The following is a 5,354-nucleotide window of genomic DNA, read 5'->3' on the forward strand; positions in this document are numbered from 1 at the left end:
CATAACTCTTGGAAAGTTGTCCCAACCATCATATCTGACCGAGATTCATATCCAATTGGTGTCATGAAACCTCAGACTCAGGGGGTCCGAGAGGAAAAAGGTGCAACACAAATCGTCGAAATGACATTGCCAGATCCTCGAGAAATGAACTATGGGAGCGGGTTTCTGAAGCAATAGTTCATCATTAAACCAAGGAGAGGACAAGGAGGTGTCTGGTGAACTCAACGGCAATTCACCGAGATTCCCAAAAGATGGATTTCCACCATTAAGTGAACAAGGAGATAACATTTGTCAAATCAAATGATATAAGGAAGTATGCTCGAGGAAAACATACACAATTAAACATTGGTTGAAGGGTGCGCCCGAAGTACGGGTTGGGTTGCACGACCAATGTTAGAATGGTGATTCAATTAGCGAAGGACTTAGAATGAACTATCGCCCATTCACTTCAAAGCAATAGGGTTGCTAGTAGTTTTGAATTCACACGTCACAGTCTATTTGTCGATGTTTAGAAATAACACGGTGACCAGGAAAAGAATGGTGATGGTGATAAGTATCACTTGTATCAAGAATTCTCCAGAGGTGGTGAAATTCTCACAACATTGAGGACATAAGAGATGTTAATGTTCCAAGGTAAAGAAGAACAATTACTGGATAACAAGGAACTCAAGGTATAACACCAAACACGAACAAGCTTGTGTTGGTGGGAAGGCAATAAAGTGGTCAATGATAACACAAATCATCAAGGGCAAGGATGGTATTTCTCATCATGAACTCAATTGATATCCTGGAAGAGCTCAGAACGGTCATGATGATCACGACACATTTGTCGAGAGATTCCATGAAGACGTAATCAATCAGCGACGACATTAAGTCAAAGGAATGAGGTAGCGGAAGGTTATTGGAACCATGGGTAGGACACAAACTTGAAATCAGGATTGTTGTTCAAGGCAAACGGTATGACAAGGAAGATCGATTGTAAGATTAGCTCACCGTCGAAACTTGTGCTCCGAGAAGAAGGACCAGGTAGCACAGTTAAGATCAGCACGATACTGCTAGAGCCGAGTAGGCTAAGAATGACAGATCGAGTACAAACTCGTAAGCAAAGAAGAATACTAAGAGCTGTTTAGTCGTGGTGTGGACTCGATTCAGTTACCGGTATCCCAGATATAAGATGAACTTATACCAAAGGAATAATTATTTTTACAAGCAGCTTCCATGATAAGTTATACATCGTGTCCCTGGGCATGAATGCAAGGTTCAAGGTCGACTCCCACTTCTTCAATGTATAACCTTCCATTCACTATTCGCTTTGATAAAGGCATTAGTGTTGAAAGTTTTACCTGGTGAAATACCAGATGAGTATGACTCGTGAAAACTTCCGAGTTCACACATATAAAGGAAGGCATCGGATCAACCCGTTAGGGTATCGTGGAAACATATACCACAATCTTCAAGAGTAGATATCACCAGCTCAAAAGCAGAGCATGGTTGGCAAAAGGAGAGGATACAATTTACCAAAGCATTATGTATCGGAGAAAGAACTCACAAGGTGATTAGTTATGAAGGGCACTGTCGGACAATAATCCAACAGTGGATATGGCGATCCACAATGGAGCTGATGTGAGTATCGATACCCAATCAGAGGAAGAAGGAATGCAAATGCATTGGTTTATAGGACATCTGAATAATTCAACGTTTAAATAGCAAAGGAATTATGATTTTTAATTCAAGGGATCAGGAGCAACGCTATGATCAAGGACGGACAAGTTGAATAGCCTTAGGGTACAATCAAAGACAATTGGATTGGTCGAGAACCAATTCCAGTTAAAAGAATGGAAGCTCAGCCGGAAAGGTAATTTATAAGGATCAATGATGATTGCGTGTATTCGCAACATATTGAGTCAACAGACTCAAAATGATAATGACAAGGAATGTCAATAAGATTTCTATACTTATGGGATTAATCATAATGAAAGCAAACAAGAAATTCCAGAGCAATAGGTTGCTGAGGATTTTCGGAATATCGGGTGGTATTTCGAAGACTTTTGTGTAACACATGAACAACTGGGGGATGAGCGGATACTCGATAAGTGCGAGAATTAACCGTAGGGGTATTCAGGTGACAAGGAACAGCACGGCAGTAAGTTTAAAGGGTTATCAAAACAACGACAAGTTTTTCAGGGTATCTTGTAACATCAAGACCAACTGGGGATGAGGGTAAGAATAACAAATGCAAGTAGTTGTCCATAAGGGTTTACGGTGGAAGGGGAATTGCAAACGCGATGAACACAAATTCTCGAGTTAACAGCGGAGAGTATCTTCAGGCTCTTCTGGTGTAGCAGACGATCATCAGTAATAAGGGGCTCTCCGGGTGAAAGTGATAACGAGATCCTAATGCTAGATTTAGTAAATTTCGTTTAACCCGAATAGAAGAGAGTTCAGAGTCCCAGAGTAAAGGTCGAGGAGTAAAAGATCCTAGTACCACCCGATGGCGACGTGGGCCCGTAAGGCACACAGCCAAGTTAGTAAAAGTTTTTGTAACGTCTAGACTCGACTTCGGCCAAGGAGTGTGGATGGGGGATTCCTACAGGCAGTTGGCTCTGATACCAACTTGTGACGCCCCCGATTTAATCGTACACTAATCATGCACGCAAATGTGTACGATCAAGATCAGGGACTCACGGGAAGATATCACAACACAACTCTACAAATAAAATAAGTCATACAAGCATCATAATACAAGCCAGGGGCCTCGAGGGCTCGAATACAAGTGCTCGATCTTAGACGAGTCAGCGGAAGCAACAATATCTGAGTACAGACATAAGTTAAACAAGTTTGCCTTAAGAAGGCTAGCACAAACTGGGGGTACAGATCGAAAGAGGCGCAGGCCTCCTGCCTGGGATCCTCCTAACTACTCTTGGTCGTCGTCAGCGGGCTGCACGTAGTAGTAGGCACCTCCGGTGTAGTAGTCGTTGTCGACGGTGGCGTCTGGCTCCAGGGCTCCAGCAACTGGTTGCGACAACCAGAAAGAAAGGAAAGGGGGAAAAAGGGGGGAGAAAGCAACCGTGAGTACTCATCCAAAGTACTCGCAAGCAAGGAACTACACTACATATGCATGGGTATATGTGTAGGGAGGCCATATCAGTGGACTGAACTGCAGAATGCCAGAATAAGAGGGGGATAGCTAATCCTGTCGAAGACTACGCTTCTGGCAGCCTCCGTCTTGCATCAAGTATAAGAGAGTAGATTAAAGTCCTCCAAGTAGCATCTCCAAGTAGCATCTCCAAGTAGCATCTCGAGTAGCATAATCCTACCCGGCGATCCTCTCCTCGTCGCCCTGCGGAAAAGCGATCACCGGGTTGTCTGTGGAACTTGGAAGGGTGTGTTTTATTAAGTATCCGGTTCTAGTTGTCATAAGGTCAAGGTACAACTCCAAGTCGTCCTGTTACCGAAGATCACGGCTATTCGAATAGATTAACTTCCCTGCAGGGGTGCACCACATAGCCCAACACGCTCGATCCCATTTGGCCGGACACACTTTTCTGGGTCATGCCCGGCCGCGGAAGATCAACACGTCGCAGCCCCACCTAGGCACAACAGAGAGGCCAGCACGCCGGTCTAAACCTAAGCGCGCAGGGGTCTGGGCCCATCGCCCTGAGCACACCTGCACGTTGCGAGGGCGGCCGGAAGCAGACCTAGCCTAGTAGGCGTTCCAGTCCAATCCGGCGCGCGCCGCTCCGTCGCTGACGTCTGAAGTGCTTCGGCTGATACCACGACGTCGGGATACCCATAACTACTCCCACGTAGATGGTTAGTGCGTATAGGCTCGTAGCCGACTTAGATCAAATACCAAGATCTCGTTAAGCGTGTTAAGTATCCGCGAACGCCGAACAGGGCCAGGCCCACCTGTCTCCTAGGTGGTCTCAACCTGCCCTGTCGCTCCGCCACAAAGTAACAGTCGAGGGCCGTCGGGAACCCAGGCCCACCTCTACCGGGATGGAGCCACCTGTCCTTTCAGCCCCCTCGTCAGAATCACTTGCGGGTACTCAATGAGCTGACCCGACTTTAGTCACCATCTGTATAGTATGTATATATGTATAGTATATACCCGTGATCACCTCCCAAGTGATCACGGCCCGATAGTATAGCAAGGTAGACTGACAAGAACGTAGGGCCAATGATGATAAACTAGCAACCTATACTAAGTATTTAGGATTGCAGGTAAGGTATCAACAGATGTAGCGAGAATGTCAGGCTATGCATCAGAATAGGATTAACGAAAGCAGTAACATGCTACACTACTCTAATGCAAGCAGTATAGAGTAGAATAGGCGATATCTGGTGATCAAGGGGGGGGCTTGCCTGGTTGCTCTGGCAACAGAGGGGGTCGTCAACTCTGTAGTCGAACTGGTCAGCAGCAGCGTCAGTCTCGTAGTCTACCGGAGAGAAGAGGGGGAAGAAATAATGAATACAGAGCAAACAAAGCATCACAAATATAACAAGGCAATACGCGGTGTTCGGTGTGCCCTAACGCGGTAGTAGGTGATACCGGTTAAGGGGGGAAACATCCGGGAAAATATCCCCGGTGTTTCGTGTTTTCGGGCAGAGGAGCCGGAGGGGGAAAGTTGCGGGTTCGATAGGTTAGAGGGGTGTGGCGGACGAACAGACTGCGTATCCGGAATCGTCTCGTCGTTCTGAGCAACTTTCATGTACAAAGTTTTTCCATCCGAGCTACGGTTTATTTTATATGATTTTCTAAAGTTTTAAATCATTTTTAGAATTTAATTAATTAATTTAATTCAACATTAACCAGAACAGTGCATGCTGACATCATCATGACATCAGCATGATGTCAGCAGTCAACAGAGGTGTTGACTGGGTCGCTGACGTGTGGGTCCCACTGGTCATTGACTTAGTTAACTAAATAGGATTAGTTGATTTAATTAAAGTGATTAGGTTAACTAGTGTTTAGGTTAAACTAATTACAGTTTATTTAAACTAATAGGTTAATTAGATTAATTAATTAGGACTAATTAACTTAATTAATTTAGTTAATTAATTAATTTATTATTATTATTATTTCTTTTCTTTTTTTTAATTCTTTTTTTTTTACAAAACGTTCTGGGGCTGGGGCCCCCATGTCAGTGGCCCCAGGGGGCCTAACGGGCGCACGGGTAAGCGGCCGCTGGGCACTGGGTGCGGGCGCCCATCGAGGGCGAGGCCGTGGCCTCGGCTGGGCACGCCCGTGAGCAGGGGGGCCTCGGCCAGGGCCGGCGAGCGGCACCTGGGGCGGGGTGGAGGAGAGCCGGGGCGTGCGGTGGGGCGTGGGCACGCACCGGCGAGCCAGGGCG

The sequence above is a fragment of the Triticum aestivum genome, chromosome 2B, assembly GCF_018294505.1.
Source record: "Triticum aestivum cultivar Chinese Spring chromosome 2B, IWGSC CS RefSeq v2.1, whole genome shotgun sequence".
In the NCBI taxonomy this organism is placed as follows: domain Eukaryota; kingdom Viridiplantae; phylum Streptophyta; class Magnoliopsida; order Poales; family Poaceae; genus Triticum; species Triticum aestivum.